Genomic DNA, 19914 nt, shown 5'->3' with positions numbered 1-19914 from the left:
ATTTCAATAATCCCCCCATTTATATCTCATTTTCACGCTAGTCGCAATACAAAGTACCGTGTGCTAGTGTGAAGTATATTTCAAGAGTCACGGTGAGAGTGCATGAAAAATTAATATTTTTGGCCTATCACGCGGTTCGTATTATTCAATATTGTAAATGTATGCACTTTGCACGATATGTAGCAAGTGGGTTGGATCTGGCCACGCAACAATATCAGCCCTTCGTGAACACTAATGGAAGACGACGTAATATTTATTCACTCTTACTACAGGTGGGATGCAAACCTTTCACCCGAAAATAAAGTACAAATCGGACCACTCTCCTTTTTTCTGAAGGCTTGCGGTGGCGGTCCAACGTATTCGAACTGTTAAAATCAAACCGTCTTATATATGTACCAAAAAAAAAAACGCCGAGACACCTGTTCTCCCGCGAATAACGACTCTAGGACTGGAAGAGCTCGTTACAGTTGCAGTTCAGTGGAATAAGGGACGTGTATGCGCGCGCCATGGTTAACAAGTTAAGGCCAGTCTGTCCAGGCCGCTGCCCAGTCGGAGTAGTGATCATTAAAATCGAAAGAATTAAGTGTATCGAAGAAAGAATGGTTTGGAGAAAAACGATGAAAAATTTACCTATTAAATCTTTTGTCGGCTGCAGTTGCGGTTGCCTCCCCCTGATCGATCGACAGACATGGATCTGCACCAAGGCGTGAAACGATTCAAAGTCGTGTTAAAGCATTCGATAAATATTGACACAAAACAGGAGGAAGCAATAAGCTTTCGATCAAGTTTACGCCTGATAAGACATTCAGATCAGTTTTTTTTTTCGACACTAAATACAGGAACAGGAACGACCACTTTGTGGATTTCGTTATGGCTTTTTGCTATCTTCAATATAATGTCGCAACCCTAACTCACATTTGCGTGGCAAAGTGCGAAAATGTCGGAAACAAATATTAAATTAAAATATGTTGGTAGGACTCTCCCGCAACTGACACCTCTTTTTCGTTCCAGCGCGGAAACAGTGGAGACCGGCGTGCAAGTGGTTTGATTATTTAAATAATACCTCTTTTGATTTAAGAGCTTCACTCAGAGCTTACGCAAGAAAGTCCCTTCTTTTTATATGGCCATTTAATGAGTGGCCTTCTCAAAAATGAAAACCCATTACCTCGGAATCCTCTTTTTAACGAAGTTATTCTTTTTGCTCGCTTTCTTACAGGTCCTTGATTGCACTCACAACTTCCTCCCCGTAGCCCTCGTTTTATGGTCCGTCAGCTGATAGTGCAGCTACGCTATGGTGAGTAACGAATTCCCACATATTATGAAGAACACGATACACGGGAGATGCGTGGTGAGAAGCTTGTTTTCGGAAATGTTTTCGAGTTGGTACATTTGACCAGCGGCTAATTTGTAGGTAGGGTAACTGGGGGTAGCACCAACACCCCGATTTTTTTTGTGATTGCATTTATTACTATTTTTCCCACGCAATTAAATGGGAGAACCACCGTTTCTGTTTCGGCTTTGATGATTATATAGATCAAGGCGAGTGCAAGTTTTCCCTTCACAATTGACCGATCGAAAATGAAAGTCGAAAGGATACTACAGGGTGGTAGAACCCTCTTTAGTATGTTACAATGTAAAAGTTTGAATAAAATTTCAAATGAAAAAACGGACCAACGAGCTTCAGTATAAGATTCGCCTAAAAACTTCAACCGAAAAAAAAACAATAATTCGTGCGCTAAAAATTCGTCGAGTAGACAACTAATAGAAGCAACATTGTAAAAACTACATATTTTGAGCGTTTTTATGTTGTAGGCTTTTCACTTGATTCTTACATTGAAGAAACGCAGTTCGATTTTTGCGTTTATAGTTTACATCGTGCTTCTACATTTTAAAATATGTTACGTCCGTCCAACTTTTATTATCGATCACTGAATTATATAACTAAAATTATCTGGTTTCGTTCCAACGATAATAATCAAACATATGGTCGGTGTTAAGTCAGACCGGACAAAGTCGCAAAACGTCAAAAAATGAGATAATGATAGCACTTGATAAAGAATTTCTTCAGCTACATTCGACTTTTGCCAGATTTGAAATATGTAACAATAAGCAAGAATTATGGCGAAAATTTATTTCCAATTATAATGTAAAGGGTGCTACGATTCAAATTTTAAACTCGTTTTTCTCGAAATCAATAAATTGTCACTTAGTCCGGTCTGACCTAACACCGACCATATACACTTAGATTACTAAGTAGAGAAAACATGAAACGCTAAGACGTTGGTTCCACGAGCCACTCGTCGTTTGTTCGAGCCCTAACCTGGATGAATTCCTAGTGGTTAGTAGAATCGTAGCACTAACCCTTCGATTGTCCTGTACATTGAAGTCGGTCGAAACAGAAGGTCAAGTTTTGCTACAGCATGTAGTATCAAGGCTTTGCTTTTTTGCAATGATCGGAAAATTGAAACTTGGGAACAAGCTTAATTTCTCAGTCTATCCTCTGATCTCGTACAGACTAGTAGCTTCAAACACACTGTCTGCTCACAGCAAAGCAAACCCGCGTTACTTTACAAAACTTAACAGAAAACTCGTTGCCTCCCACGATGAGCTAGATAAATGGATAAAAAAGTGCGCCCAGTGTGGGAAACTACTGTCCCGGTCGACTTTAGGCAAACTCGAATAGGAACTACAGTGCGTGAGGTGGTACAATTGCTAAAGGTGAAAATGAAGCTTGATCTTACACATCCAACTACATCATATAAGAAATGTGGCACTGATAACGTTCAACGTGCTATTCGAGGCAAAACACTTCAAAGTGATGAGCAGCATGCAACACGACGTCGAATGCGATAACATTTTAACCAAGATTCTCGTATTTGGCACCATGTATCAGATTCGAGTACATCAAATTAAATACATTACGAATGACACCTGCAGAAACTTATTTTCCCTTGAATTCTCAACGGGTTTCATGTGGTTAGAAAGCAGCTGTACCAACATATTCCTTCTTACTTGATCATCGAATGCAAACCTACATTCAAAGTACGCTATGAACATAGCATGGAGAGACGCCCACATACTAGTTCTACAACCTAACGGCAGATTACGGTAAACCATACGTCCAAACTGCTAAAGAAAATGGATCTATTGCAACACACACTAACACACAACCTTCGACTGATAAACCTCAGACAGCTGGTCAAAAACAATCCTAGATAGTCCTAAACCAACATCCAGTATATTTAGCGAAGGAATAACCCATAAAAAGACGGACAAACCAAGGTCACTCAAAAACACAAGAAGCATAAAAAGCTACCACGAGTGAAAACCAAAACGACTCTAGCGACCAGGACATGAACGTACACGAAAGCGAGGGACTGACTGAACAATCAACCAGAAGCATACGGTAAAGTGAATAACGCAAATAACGATACCCTCGAATGAGATCACACACAACAGCAAGCAGTGCGCCGTTTTTTCGTTTTGTCTTTCTCATATAAAGAAAGGCTATGCAATCACTGTAAAAATCCCGATGCCCGGAGGGCCAAGTGTCATACACCATTCGATTCAGTTCGCCGAGATCGGCAAATGTCTGTGTGTGGCTGAACCGATTTTCGCAAACTTAGTTTCATCTGAAAGGTATAACGCTCCCATAAGCTGCTATTGAATTTTTAGTTGATCCGACTTCCGGTTCCGGAGTTACGGGTTGAAGAGTGCGGTCACACAGCGAATTCCTATATAAACTGGTACCACCATGATGTTCAAATGATGTAAAATATATTAAAATTGATGTCACATTACTCTAGTTTGCGGGTCTGGATCACTAATGATCAATTAAAGCAGCTTTGATCACATTGGCCACCTATGACGGTTCATGACGCCCCCGGGGAACCCGCCAAGCTCCTAAGCTAATATCACACCCATTCCCCAACGAATTCTCTACCGATTTTTACAAACTTGATTTCAAATGAGACATACAGTAATTCCATTGATTGCTGCTGAATTTCATTCGGTTCTTACTCTTGCTTCCGGAGTTACAGGGGTGTTAGTAAGGATACACTGGATTTTCCTATATAAATCGATACAATCGTAATACCTCAGAGGCTAAAAACTATTGAATTGGTCACCAAATTACTTCTAATCGCAGATCTAGATCACTGATTGCCAATCAAACATTCTTTTAATATATTGTCCACTATCAACGATTTCGGAAGTCCGGAACTCCGGGCATATTCTACAATTAAAGTCACATCGGTTCTTCGGTGATGACTGAACCGATTTTCTCAAACCAAGTCTCAAATGGAAGGCAAAATATGCAGTTGAGTATTCCGTCGCCGCCCCTCCCCCCCCCCCTGCTTGCCCTTACACCTCCTTCCTTCATCACTCCCCTCCCCTTGGATCACCCTCACGCCCGCATTTCCTTCATCCACCCCGTATACCGAAATAAGATGAAGGATTTCTGACGCATCCTCCACTCCCACTCTACTAACCCCCCATTCCATCCACTTTCAAACCCATTCCACCAACATTTCAAAATATAATCACATGAAGATAATATTGAACTCATGCTGATTAAGCTAATTAAATATTATTCTTTTGCCTTTCTCATATAGAAAGGTTACGCAATTGCTCCAAAAACCGACTTTCTCATATAACATTCGACTCAGTTTACCGAGATCGCAAAATATCTGTGTGTATGTATGAGTGTATGTGTGTATGTATGTATGTATGTATGTATGTATGTATGTATGTATGTATGTATGTATGTATGTATGTATGTATGTATGTATGTATGTTTTTTTTATAGTAAGGCTAAAAAAGCTTCAAAAGCCTGGCCTGTAGTGTATTGGCACTGTGTGGGACTCACGACTCACGTTCGTGCCTAACCACTAAAAACATTCCTTACTTTTTACGCCCTTCTTCCCCACGGAACTACGTCATCGTATTACTTCGTGGGGGGGGGGGGGGGGTTCGTTGCGCTTTCGTCGCACCTCTTTCTGCTGCTCTATCTCGGAGACTCGCTTGGTTCATGGAGTGACACGACCTATGAGCTTTGATTTAACTCTCGGTTCCTCTCCTGCTTCTTGTCTCCATCCATTACGTCGCCGTTTATTTCTCGTCCCTGTTGTGAGCTGTTTAGGTGCTGATTCCCTGAGCCATTCACCTCATGTTTCCGTGAGTCATTCAGCTCCCGGCCTCATCGCGATCCGCTTGGATAGTGCTCAACGGTGAACTCATCCTACTGCGACCTATGGTTCCCCGACGGAGGAATTTCCCCCGACACCGATACCCGCTTTCTTGAGCCATTTAGCTCTACTAAAATCTTCCAGCTTTACCGCTTATCCTGCTCCGATTGAGAGTTCCTCGACAACGGAATTTCTTTCGTTACCGGTGTTTGTTTCGTGAGCCAATTAGCTCCCCTTTTCGTCACGATTCTGTCGGGTAGTCCACGGCGCCGAATCAGCCCTATCGTGAATTCCCCGGCGACAGACCGCTCCCGATACCGGTGTACGTTTCTGTGAGCCATTAAGCTCCCCGCCTCGTCTACTCGGTCTAGTCCCCGGCGGTGGACCTAGCCTACTCAACGGCCAGCCAGCAGATGCTGAGTTCCATCCAGCGATTCCGGGTAGAGCGTAGCTTCCGGTTCACTGGCGCCCCAATGACCCACTTCTGGCTATTCCACGCGGTCTACTCGGTCTAATCCCTGACGGTGGATCTAGCCTCTACTCACGAGCTACCCGGTAGAGTGTCGAGGTCGGTCCGGCGATTCCAGTGGAGCCTGACGTCCGGTTCGCTGGCACCTCGACGACCCGAGCCCGGTGCTACATCGCGTAATACTCAACTGGTCCCCGGCGGTGGACCCAGTCTACACCGTCGGTGTGTTTCCCGGCGGCGGAATTTCTCCCGAAACCCTAGTTGTGGTTCCACTGCGGCGTTCTAATCAATATCGTTACTTTGTTGGTCCCTTCGCCACTTCCTTTGCAGCTCGGAGAGTATACTCGTAACAACTCTGTTGACAGCGTCCCAGATATGCTCGTTGCGGCACATCTCTTCGACGATATTATCCACTGTTATATCAGGCATACCCCTTCGGACTTCTTCGAATCTGGGGCATTCGAAGACCACGTGTTCCGGTGTCTCTTGCACGTTCACACACTCCGGGCAAAGGGGTGACGAAGCGTGTCCAAACCGATGTAGGTATTTCCGGAAGCATCCATGCCCGGACAAAAACTGCGTCAGATGGAAGTTCACCTCTCCATGCTTCCTTTGTACCCAAGTAGACACAGTTGTGATGAGTCGGTGGGTCCACCTTCTTTTCTCCGCGTTATCCCACTCTTGCTGCCACTTAGCCAACGAGTCCACTCGAACCAGTCTCCTTGCATTACGTTCATTTCTCCGCTGGTAGCATTCTACGTCCTCAGCCAGAGTGATGCAGGTGGGAATAATCCCGGCAATTACGCATACCGCCTCCGACGATATCGTTCTGTACGCACTCGCGACACGAACAGCCATTAGGCGAAAAGTGCTTGTCAACTTCGTCCGGTTCCGCTTTGAGTTCAGCACAGCAGCCCAGGCCGGTACGCCATATCTCAGGATTGAGGATGAGACATTCGCCAGGAGACGTCTCGTGCTGCCTCTTGCCCCTCCGTGATTCGGCATGATCCTTGCCAATGCGCTAGTTGTCCTCGCAGACCTCTCACATACATAGTCGACATGGCAGTTGTAATTCAACTGATCGTCAGCCATCACACCCAGGTGCTTCAGCGCGCGCATCGATGGAATGGATTGTCCCCCGACGCTGATCTCGAGACGCTGGATTTGCTTACGATTGCTAACCAGCACTACCTCAGCCTTGTGGTGAGCCAGCTGCAACCTGACGTTAACCATCCAGGTTTCCACGATGCCTATTGTCTCTGCCGTCAGCATCTCCACCTCCTCAAGGGTCTCGCCCGTTATCGTCACTCCCCTGGCCAGTTCCAGTGTTAACACTCCGTTGTGCATAACATTCCAGAGCGTTGGGCCGAGTATGGAGCCCTGGGGTACTCCCGCCGTTACCCTAATCGACCTCTGCCCCGTGCTCGTTTCGTAGACTAGTACTCGGTTCTGAAAGTAACTTTTCAGAACCTTGCACAGATAGTCCGGAACTCGCATTCTATGCAGCGCTACGGCGATGGCTCCCCAGCTAGCACTGTTGAACGCGTTCTTCACGTCTATCGTTACCACGGCGCAGTAGCGATTACCCCTTATCTTTTGATTCAATGCTTTCTCCGCGTTCGCGATGACGATGCGGATGGCGTCCACCGTCGATATTCCTTTCCGGAACCCGAACTGTCTCTGCGATAGTCCGTTCTCACTTTCAGTGTAGGTCGTCAGCCTGTTGAGGATGACTCTTTCCAGGAGTTTACCGAGAGTATCCAGCAGGCATATAGGCCGATACGATGCTGGATCTCCTGGTGGTTTCCCTGGTTTTGGCAGTAACACCAGCTTCTGGATCTTCCATCTATCCGGGAAGTAGCCATCGTCCAGGCATTTCTGTAGGACTATCCTGAACGCCAGGATCGCAGTCTTCAGTGCCACGTTGGGGATACCATCCGGTCCGGGAGCTTTCTTCGCTTTCAGCCCTTTTGCACTATAAGGAGCTCGTCGTTGGAAACCCGATTGTCACCTGCATTTCCACCATCTGCATCAGCGTACGGTGTAGGCGGCCATGCGGTTGGGTCGTGCTTCGGGAAAAGGCCCTCCACGATAATTTTCAGCTTGTCGACGCACATTTCGACTGGCGTCATTGGGCCCTTGATCCTGGCCATAACGACACGGTAAGCATTGCCCCAGGGGTTAGCGTCTACTTCTCTCCACAGCTCCTTGTAGCAGGTGGACTTGCTTAGCACTATCTCACGTTTAAAAGCGGCCCTAGCCACCCGGAATGTTACCTTACACTCTTCTCTGACTGCCTCAGATCTTGCTCTCTGAACACGTCTTCTGGCTTTTAAGCAAGTAGCCCGGAGGATGCTTAGCCTTTCGTTCCACCAGTACGCCGGACGCCGGTAGTTCCTCGGCTCCATTTTCCTCGGCATTGTTATATCGCATGCCCTAGCTATTGTTTCCGACAGCTCATCGGCACTCGGAATTAGAGTGGCGCTGTCAGCACGAAGTGCTTCCACAAAAAGGTCCTTGTTGAATTCCTTTATTTTCCACTTCCGCTCGTCAGTCCTCACTCTCTGCGTCACCGTACGATTTCGCCGACCAATGGTGTAGTGGATGGCTTGGTGATCACTATGTGTGTACTGCTCACTAACTCGCCAATTCATGTCATCCATCAGCGACGCGCTGCTGAATGTTACGTCGATGATGGAATGTGCTAGCGGAAGGCACAAATCCCCGACTATGTACGGGGAACGTGCCATTTGAGCCAATATATTCTGATTCCTGATTACGGAATGTGCTAGCGGAACCTTCATTGCACAGCTTTACGTCCAGCTTCGCCAGTGCTTCCAATAGGCTGTAACCTAGTGCGTTGGTCAGCCTGCTACCCCACTCTACGGCCCAAGCGTTGAAATCTCCTCCTATAACAACCGGCGTTCACCCAACTAACGAGTCGGTTAATGCGTCCAGCATCCGGTTGTACTGCTCTGGTGTCCACCGTGGAGGAGCATAACAGCTACACACGAATACGCCGTTTATCCTGGCGATCACGAAACCTTCGTGTGTGCTATCCACCACTTCTTGAACAGGGAAACCGCCCATCACTTGGATTGCCGCCATCCCTGCACTATCCACCACCCAGTTACCGTTATCGGGAGGGACACGATACGGCTCTGCAATAATTGCAACGTCGCACTTCATTTCTGTTGTTGACTGCCACAACAGTTGCTGTGCAATGTCACAATGATTGAGATTGAGCTGGGTAACCTCCATCATTATTGGCCCGCCTTCGTCTTTTTGTACTCTGGGCATAAGAAGGCTCCCGTCATGTGGTCTTTTTCGACCTCATTTGTGCAGAGCAAGCACTTCGGTTGCTTTGTGCAGTCTCTAGCAATGTGTCCCTTCTCCCCACATTTTCTACACAGATCAGATCTGTCGGGGCCTCTACAGTTTCTTGCCTGATGGCCAAAACCCAGGCATCTGAAACACCTCTCCATTTGTTTAGTGGCTCCAGAGATCAACCGCAACGAGCACACCGACCACCCGATTTTGATCTTATCGGTCGACATAAGCTTGTTGGCTGCGGTTGGCGATAAGCGTATCACTGCTGTCTGTGTGCCACTGTACGCCTTCCTCAATCTTATTGATATCTGCTCCCTCTCCAGGTTTCCTTGCTCTATTAGCGCGCTTCTCACTTCGTTTTCCGTTGTGATCTTGTCCAGATTCCTGCACTCGACCACTGCTTCCTGAACTAATGCTCTCACATTCGCTTCTCCTCCCACCGCTTCTGCCACAAGTTCCCGGTAGGCCGACCTCTTGATCAATGGATCTTTCTTCAGCTCGAACAGCATTTCGCCTTTCTGAGTACGCCGGGTTGTATGTATGTATGTATGTATGTATGTATGTATGTATGTATGTATGTATGTATGTATGTATGTGTGTGTATGTGCGGATTTGTTAACAAAATGTCCACATCGGTTACTCGGAGATGGCTGAACCGATTTTTACAAACTAAGATTCAAATGAAAGGTATAATATTCCCATAGGTTGCCATTGAATTTCATTTCCAACCGACATCTTGTTCCGGATTACGAGTTGAAGAGTATGGTTACAAAACAAAATTTGTTGATTTGTCCACATCGCTTTCTCGGAATTTTCTGAACCGATTTTGACAAGCTTGATTTTAAAAGAAAGGTCCATCAGCTGATGTTGAATTTTGTGTGGATCCGAGTTCTGGTTCCTGAATTACAGGGTGATACGTACGATCACGTAGCAAATCCCGATTCTAACTAATTCTGCGATGAATGTAAGAAGGTGAATTTTTTTCCAAAATGTGAACACAACTGTTGAATTTGTAGATCTAGGTCACCAACAGTCATTCAAAGTCTCTTTGGCCACACTGGCCATCATCGACGGATCCGGAAGCATCAAAATTCATCGTCGGAAACTGATATTAAATTCCATCTCCATCCGACTTCCGGCTCCGGAGTTACGGGTTGTGGAGTGCGATCACATAGAAAACTCCGATTCAAACCGATACCGCGATGAATGCAAAAAGGTGCTCTTATATGTACTTACCAAGTGTAATAAGAATGAAAAACATTTCCATAATGTTAATTGTACGAACCATCTATTAAATCATAGTTTGGAGAAATGAGAAAGGCACAATTGCACCTCTAGGTGGATTAAAACAGGTTTTTATGCATTCAAATTAGAATTAGAGGCATTGTCTACATTTAGGCGATCGTGTGGTGCTCTGAAATGATTTCCTTAGCTTTCTAAATGTTGTATATTCGGATTAATATTTTGATAAAAAGATTTGGTATTTAAGCCAAAAATTTTGTCACTCTAAATGTCGCGAAAATAGTTTAACATGATGAGGTTACATGAGGTCCCAAATAACTTGAATAATAAAGGGGCTAAAAACTTTTCTATTTTGCCCCATTTTTCTATAATTATATTAGGCACACCATCCATGGAATCACACTTTGCATAAATAAGAAAAGCACAACTGATTTTCATCCATCACTTGTGATTAAAGCGCCCGAACAAGTTGAATCCATCAAATATCCTTAAACGGGACTCAAATAATCCGATATCTAAACTGATCCCTCAGTAGCCTAAACCCTGAGGTCCGGTGGAGCTTTCCGCGTTCCTAGTTGGTACTATTTAATCTGAACAGTTTCCACCATGACTGAGCAGTAGGAGTTTGATAACAAAGTTCGCCTGAATTTATCCTACATGAAATTACGTTAAAGTTTGCTGAATTCGATTGAAATGAGCCGTGAATTTTCAGTAAAAGGGTTTGCTTTTTTGAGCATATCATTAGTAATGTATTTTCGTCAAGTACTAAAGAAGTTGAAATAACTCCAGCCGGTCCGCCATAAATCAGACAAGGTGGATTGGGCAACCGGGTGACAAGTGGCGGACGTCCTCAAAAAACCACAATGCTCAATGATGTCTTCGTTAGAGGTTTCATTTGTTGACGAAGTGACGAAGATGCAGTTACACATTTTTCATACCCGAAAGTGGTCGTCAATCTCTCGGCTTACCGAGCGCTCAGTACCGTAACGCATCAAAGAATCGGATGGTCCCGCAAGTAGTATCGAGTCGGCTTTGGGAGGAGGTTCCCTGCTCTGTGTCGGCAGCAGCACTCAGCAGCGCCATCTATAGTCATTAATCTCCCCGCCGGTGTACGGTTTGCTGAGTGATGACGATGTCAGGTGTCAGTGATACTAAGGACGGTTGCGGCGGTGGCGGCAACTGCAGTTTCGGGGACAAAAGACTCCAAGGACCGTGCTGCTCAGTCGTTGTTATTGCTTTGTGAACCGAGTGCGCAATTCTGAGATCCCGCCCAAACAATAACCACGACACTCGAGTCCGAGCCCAAACCCGACTGGCGGCGCAGCGGTGATAAACATTTCCATTGTCATTTAGCTTTTATGTACAGTGAAATGATTTACAAGCGAACTGTAAATTACAGGGATTCTTTGGAAAGCTCTCGAGCGCATATGGATCTTTTGACACGTTGAATGGCAAAAACGGGTCGGATTGTAATTGTCGAAAGAAGAGTCACACTCCCGTAAGGGCACGGATTTGATTGCTTCACACGCGCGGCTTCATACTTTTCTTCGTTTCCAGCCCCTCGGGCTATCGCTGTGCCGTTCAGTTCCCTTTGTGATCGCGCCAAGCGAAACGCATCTTTTGTAATAACGTAGGTGATTAATCACTGGCTCGTTTAAAGTCCTTTAGTCGAAGGTTAATTATAAGCCAAAAACACGGCATAAGCAGCTGGAAGCTGGTTGTACTGGAATGTTCAAAATAACAACTAATCTGCAATCTCGCGGGAAAATCAAGTGGGTGTATCTATCTATTCGCTCCATTGAACGGCGCGTCATTTATCCAATCGTGCACAAAAGCTATCGTTTTCATTGACGCGGTTGGCCCAATCGCTACCCCCATTGTGATAGGCGTCAATCGGAAATGATAAATGATTTCTTTCGCCTCGTCACGAACGGTAATCACCAGTCGACTGGAACGCTTTGTACGGATTTAGCAATTTGCTTCCATCAGACTTTTGGGAGTACACCGCAAACGATGCCATCGTTGGGTCAACAAAAGCTATTCGATCTTCGCCAGTAGCATTTCCATGGGCAGGGTTTCTTTCAATAAATTTGACGTCATTCATCAACTAGGATTCTTAACACGGTGCTGCAATCCTTCCTAATTAACGATTCAATCCGCAATAATCAACTCGCTATCCGGAACCGCGATCTGACAGGTAAATCGCCGCAATCATAACACTGATTTCCGCGTATCTGCGTCGCATGATGTCTAAACTTTACCCCGAAGCGTGGCCAATTGACGATCACATACACACCGAATGTCACTTGTCACTCCAAGACTCCAATCAGGCGCGCTTGAATTGGATGTCATTTCGTCGCATCGCCGGGAATGTCTTCATCTTTTCAGTCGTCATTCGGGCTAATTTGCTGTCCTGTTGTTGATCGTCTGGAACCGTCCGAGTCGGAGCGCGGGGCGAGTGCCATCAATGCACTGGCTCAACAAATTACTACCACCAGATAAGCGGTTGACATTTGCTTAGAATTTATATCCCCATTCAGAGGCACGTCGTAGAAGCTCTATCAGCGTACGTCACTTCTGCTGCCGCCCAACTTGTCCGCCGGGAATTTCTGGCCAGGTGGACATCATGTTTGTGTGATTGTCAAATGTCGATAAGACTGACTCTTTTCCATTAATTTTCTTCAGACCGTTTACACTGATGCCGCCGGCGATGGGTGAAGGTCCTCCCGGTTAGCTTGCTGGAATTCTTTTCTGTTTTTTTTTCAACAACCGAGATCGGTCTGGGGATTTATGAGGCAAAATTATGGTAATTAACCGCTTTTACAAAGACCGCGCTCGCGCTGGAAGTGTTAACGTTTTATGGCCAATTGTGTAATGGTCGCTGTCGAATGAAGAAATAATACACATGCCAGCAACCGAGCAGCGGTGACGCCGAGATCGAGACGACATACACACACACGCGCGGACCTGTCAAGGCGAAAGTCGACAGCACTTGAGAAAACTGATAAAATAATAGTGGAAGGCACCAGTTTTACCCGAAACGGGAGAAAAGTATGTAAGGTGCTTATTTTATAATATGAACGCAGGTAAACAAGATGACTAAAAAATCCCGAACTGCTGCTTCGCGCATCGTTATCGATTTCGCACGATCTTGGAATGCTGCTGGAATAAATTCAGTCGAAATTGGACGTGACTAGATTTACAACTTTCGATCCGGGATGCAGATCGGGTGGCAGGGGGCGGGGGTTCGAAATAAATTGAGAATTTTACTGGAAGCGATCGATGGGAGATAGGGGAATTTATGTTAAGGTAAAAACAAATTAGGTGTGTATGCATCGTGGAGACACGGAACTGCTGATTTTATTGAAGATTGAAACTTAACCCGAACGCCGGTGGCTGTAACGTTTCACCCACGACAATGTATTTTTGGTCATATCTTTGAATAATCAACCAAATTTTTAACTTGGCTCGTTCCAGCTTTGAAGATTTTTTCCAAGGCCTGGAGCTCGCAGTTTGATTTAATCGGCTCAGGTCGACTAATTAAAGAAAATGGACAGCGGAGCTGTCTTGAGGCCACTCGAAGCTCCTGTGTACTATTAAACTGAAAAGTCCCTGTCATTAGATAAGGTCAAAACAGATGTAGAGTTATGTTGCCTCACAATACATGGATGACTAGTAATAGCACTATTTTTAAGAATTTTTGTATGAAGCTATGTTATTCATAACATGTCTTAGATTAAAGTATCCGTGTTCTGTTTCTTGAATAGTAGATACAGTAAGATTCCGTTTTTGGCACGTTCCGTTTTTGGCATGCTCCCTTTTTGGCACACTCCGATTTTGGCAACAAATGGGTTTCGTTTTTGGCAACATTTTTGTTGGTCATAACAAGTCTTTTAGAAATGTGCAAAAGATATTTTTTGTATCAATTTATATCACATTTGACTTCATTTCCAAACATGGGAGTCATATTAACCCTCAAAGGCGCAAATCAATTTTTTTAATATTGTGACAATTGTCTCATAGCTTCAATACATTACTGTGATAATTTTGAGATGTTTTTCGCAATGTTGTTTTAAAACAGTGTTATGTATTTAAGGGTTATTCGTGGTTATAAAGTTAAAGGTTTTTACTAGTCACAAACAAAATTCCAGCTGCTGCCATCTACCCCTTCGTGGGTTATTACAAATTTTGTGGAACATATTTTTTAATATTTTTGATGAAAACAACCTTAAAATGTCATGATAACATTTATCACTCTTTTAAGCATTTTTATTATTGTATATTTTCGAAGATTTAGGAATAAAACATTTATTTCTAGATATATTTTTCATAAACAAATGTTAAAATTTATTTTTTCGAGTATTTTTTTAAATCTCATGTAGCGCCATCTACATAGGTTGTAAAGTATAAATGTCTTCAGTACATGTGTTAGAAATATCAAAACAAACAACTTTGCCGAAGAAAGTTTTTTGATAGAACACCTCTATCAAAAGATAGAACTGATCTAGATCAGTTTCTACTTATCTAGATTAAAACCAAAGTTGTCAAAATAATGATCATTTCCATCTAAGATGCTTTGCTAAAGACACTAATCCTCCAGGATATATACCCAGGGCGGTAGAGGTTTTGAGCGTCGAAAGCTTTCCCCACTGTACGACGTCTGAATTTGATAAAATCATGAATGAAGTTGAATTTGCATATTTTTTCTTTCATCTCATTTCATTTCACATATGATTAAAAATCCTTGAAACCTTTTTGAAGTCGTAAATTAAAAATCCAAACTTTAAAAATAAGGTTCCATTTTTGGCACGGTTCCGGTTTTGGCAACTGAAAAAAATAAAATTGTTGCCAAAAACGGAATCCTACTGTAATAATGATTTAGCAGAAACATTTAAATTCTCGGTATAGATGTAAATAATTGTTCTATTATGTGAATCTATGCTCACTGCAACATTCCATTTATCGTTTCTTTGGTGTGCTAAATTTCATCACATCGAAAAATAACCTGGTTGAAACACAATGCCTTATATATCGTTGCGCCGAAAAATTTCTAACCTGGTATCCAGATCAAGGACGCCATCACATGATTTGTAAAATGGATCAATCTATTTTTTTCACCGGATCAAAAGAAAAATAAAAAAGATGGGTGCGTAATATCTAGGACATAACCGCAGGGTCGTGACTACTCGTTTGACTTGTAATTCAAATCAAATGATACTCAATGAAATATGTGGGAATGTTTCAAGTTATTCTTTACACTAATTATGGTGGTTCTGAAAAGAACCTTTGTTGTTGGCGTCTGCGTTGATAGGGGATGCGCTGGATTCTAAGCTCGTTGAGACATTCATTCATGAAATGAACAAATTTCATATTTTCTTGCTTTGAAATATCAATGATAAAATCTCTCGAAACAACCATCGGAATCTTTTTCCCTAGCGTACAGAAATGATTAACGCTTAGCGAAAAACTAGGGGCGGGTAATGTCCGGGACATACCCGCGATTGTATTTCTTTCAAATGGCTAAATTTTACGCATTAAGTTCGATTCACCGGGCTCAGCGAAATTTTCCTGGGGATCCCGTTCGTTAATCTATTCAGTAAAAAAAAATATTACCGAGTTCTTCGCATTGAATACAGGTCAATAATTTCATATGATTTCAACAAGCAGACAATGTACATGTATGACAGGTGGGAGTGTTTTGAAGTGGTTTTAGTGGAGGTAACAACATAAAATCATGTATTGGACATTTTACACTGATTCTCCTTAACCCCGCAAAACCACGGGGTTGGCAGCAGAGGGTCAAGTTGTTTGGAAGAGATGACAGTTATTATATGATAACTAAAAATATAAAATTGTTCTATAAATTGCAAAGCTATTGTGTGTTAACCTGAAAATTTGTCAATTCATTCATATAGGAACAATCATTGAAATTATGTCAATTTATGCTTTGCAAGATTTGAAATAACTTCGAAATGTGGTCACGACACCCCTGTTATGTCATATACATTACCAATCCATCTTTTCGTTGCAGATGGAAGGCCATCCTTTTGTGCGATAAATGAAAATATTTTCATCATTCGTTTTGATGAAGCTTTCGCTTAGTAGCAGAGTTGCCACATTCACTGATTTTCTTGGAAGAATTTCCATAAATCTTCAGGTTTGTAGATTAGAAAAATATTTTCTTATGATTCACTGGTAAAAGTACTGAATTAACAAGCGCAAACTTTATACTAGTTAATAACAGAAACTTTCTAATTAAATTCTGTTTCCATTTTGCATTCGTCCTAATAAGGACGGTTTGTAGATAACTATGGTGATACAAGACGAGAATCTTTTGAAACGACTCAAACCTTGTCGACGATTTGTTTCTATTGCGTACATACATATGAGCATTCCCCTTTTCGCAGCTCACACCGAATGAGTACGCTTTGCATCAACGCGTTCCTATTTATTACCTTTTCGTTGCAGATGGAAGGCCATCCTTTTGTGCGATAAATGAAAACATTTTCATCATTCGTTTTGGTGTAGCTTTCGCTTAGTGGCAGAGTTGCCACATTCACTGATTTTCTTGGAAGGAATTGAAAAAATCTTCGGGTTTGTACATTAATTTGAAAAATATTTTCTTATATAATTATTTTTAATTATACAAATTAATGAAAAGAACTTCCTAATAAAATTCTTTTTCCATTATATATTCATCCTAAGGACGGTTTGCATATAACTATGACACAAATCTATCTACAATTAACAGAGCTAACGAAAAATAAGCACCACTAATTCTTTACAAGTATTTTGTTAGTAATGAAAAGGTCTGTTGGCAACATTAGAGACGCGTGAATTTACTTATCTTCTTCGGGCAGCTTTCTTGGCAGGTTTGGCGGCCTTCTTTGGCTTTGGGGTCTTCGGATTGTTCGATTCAGCCTTCGATGTTTTGGTGGCAGTTGCTATCGCCTTTTCAGTGACTGCGTTTCTTAGCCTTTGGCTTTTTGGCCTTCTCACCGCCACCACCTCCACCAACGTTTTTCTTCTTTTCCCCGCTGGTAGCCGATTTGATTGGTCGTCCGATGCAGCTTCTCACGACCACGCACGTGTGTTATGCACTGCGTCTTACACACGTCTGGCTTTGAGAAAAGCTGTGACACCCCTATTTATAGGTTTAATCATTAATGTTGATTCTCATTTAAAGTAGTTTTTGAACTATTTAAACAAATTTTATATAGGAAACAACGTATCGGTAGCAAGCGTTGAACGTTTTCCTTCCGATTTATGAAACAAGATTGGCAATCCGTTTAGTAGAAGAAAAGTTATTAAGGTTCAAAATGTACGTAACGCTTTCGCTAATATGCACTACTATCGCTTTCTCGCTCGTTTTCGTGGCGTGCATAAGCCTTTCCTTTCCGTTCGGCTTCTAATGGCGTAACCAAAATTAATATGCCGACTTTCCCCCTCCAACTGCTCTTGTCAAGCAACCCAATACGAATAAGCATAGGAACAAACATGTAGTGGACCTTTGTATAAACTTTTCATTATTTTATTGTTCGGTTGGTGCACCATATTGACGGCACTGTGCGGGATGGGCAGAAAATTTTCACTTTTCCGAGTAGTTTTTGAAAGATTTTTCAAAACACTATTTTTCCGTTGATAATGAATGTCCTACTTATTCCAAAATTTAATACAACATTGGTACAAATATTTTCGACAAAATTCCGAAGAAATTGATTAAATCCATTCAGTACAACAAAAGATATAAGCGTTCAAAATCTTACGTCATTTTTCTTCCGAAATTTTGAAAAGGGGCCCCTATATTGAAAGGTAAGTCGTTAGTCACGACAAAAATCCTTTCATAAATTCACGGATCAAATCTCACGATTTCGTGAACTGAAAGATTTACGAAAACCGTGACTAAGTTCCTGAAATTATGAATAACAAACCTCGTATTCATAGAACTATTTGTGTTTTCAAAAACTAGTCATCCCTTAATATATACATGGCGTTTCATTCGAATATTTGGTTTACTGTTGTTGTTCCTGGACATGTGAAGTTCATAATTAGGGAATACGCCGGATATCAAACGATGTTCATGATTTCAGGAGCTTATTCGAGATTTTCGTGATTTCCCATCAAGTTTCCGTCCTATTTTATTCATAAGTTTACCATCGGATTTTTTTGTCAGACTAGTGGTATTTATGTTCACGATTTCAGGGTTTTACACTAAATTTTCACAATTTCTATTCACGTTATTGTGATATTTTAGTAATGAGTAGTTTTTTTATGTTCATGATTTCAGGGTCCTAGTCAGGATTAGAATAGCCTCACGAAACGTATACACCCATTTTACCCCAATTCTTCGCATAACTAACGCTTGAAGTTAATCCTGGCTTTATATTTCGGTAAATGGCTATATGCTATATGGCTATTGTTCAGGTTATCGTTTAAATATAAGTAGACGAAATGTGTGTAGCCGTTTTACCCCTTTTCCTCCCATAACTCAAGGGTAAAGATAATCATGGCTCTGAATTTTAGAAAGGGGCTGAATGCGGTTGATCAAAAGTAGTGTTTCTTATGTAAAAAATTCTGAGGAATCGATTGAAGATACACACCAAAAAAATCTGAATTTTATCGTTGACGTAATTGCAAACATGACACAATTCAACAAACCGTAATTTACGAAATGACGGAACATTACCGTGTTCCATTTAATTTTACATGAAATATATACTTTACATGTGCGATGACATAAAATTACACTTCCTGCCATTTAGAACAAACGCTGTATGTGGAGTAAAATTACATGATTTACAAAATTAAACGTCATGTAAAATTAAAATCAAACGTAAAACTAAGTCATTTTCGATGCTCGTATATGTCAGGGACAGGAGACGTAAATTTACTCTATTTTTTCTAGGTGTGTAGTTAGAATGGCAGCACGAAACGTATGTACTTGTTTTACCCCAACTCTTCCATATCTCAACGTGGCTGTGCTTTTCGAAAAGAGGCTGAATGTGGCTGATGGAAAGTAGTAATTCTTATGTGGAAAAACCTGTTTTAATCCACCTAGCGGTGCAATTGAGCCATTCTCATTAATCCAAACTACACGGAAAAAAATTGTCCCCAAAATCATGAATAAAGTGCCATGAATCTTGGAACAATCATGTTTTGTCTTTCTCATATAAAGAAAGGCTATGCAATCACTGTAAAAATCGACATTTTAACAGAGGCCCGAAAGGCCCAGTGTCATATACCATTCGACTCAGCTCGTCGAGATTGGAAAATGTCTGTGTGTGTATATGCGTGTGTGTATGTGTGTGTCATATAAACTCACACAATTTTCCCAGAGATGGCTGAACCGATTTACACAAACTTAGTTCAAATGAAAGGTATAACGCTCCCATAAGCTGCTATTGAAATTTTAGTTGATTTGACGTCCGGTTCCGGAGTTACGGGTTAAAGAGAGTGATCAGACAGCAAATTCCCATATAAACTGGTAACACCACGATGTCTAAATGATGTAATAAATATTAAAATAAGTGCAACATTACATGGATTTGCAGGTCTAGATCACTTATGACCAATCAAAGTAGCTTTGACCTCATTGGCCATCTATGACGGTTCTTGATACTCACCAAGTTCCTAAGCTAATATCACGCCATATTTTCCAGCGAATTCTCTACCGATTTTTACAAACTT

At 42.2% G+C, this 19914-nt stretch overlaps 1 protein-coding gene across 2 annotated transcripts in view; it reads left to right on the top strand.

The window, feature by feature from the left end:
• The window catches only part of LOC131684189 (helix-loop-helix protein delilah), a 185983-nt gene that overhangs the window by 101778 nt on the left and 64291 nt on the right, over positions 1–19914 (top strand). For both annotated transcript variants that reach the window (XM_058966846.1, XM_058966845.1), the window contains exon 2: positions 1217–1294. The gene's annotated coding sequence lies outside the window, so the exon portion shown is untranslated. The remainder of the gene's footprint in view (positions 1–1216; positions 1295–19914) is intronic.

This window comes from Topomyia yanbarensis, chromosome 2 (assembly GCF_030247195.1).
Source record: "Topomyia yanbarensis strain Yona2022 chromosome 2, ASM3024719v1, whole genome shotgun sequence".
Lineage (NCBI taxonomy): Eukaryota > Metazoa > Arthropoda > Insecta > Diptera > Culicidae > Topomyia > Topomyia yanbarensis.
The sequence above is the reverse complement of the archived record's forward strand: the minus strand, read 5'-3'. Positions and strand labels throughout refer to the sequence as shown.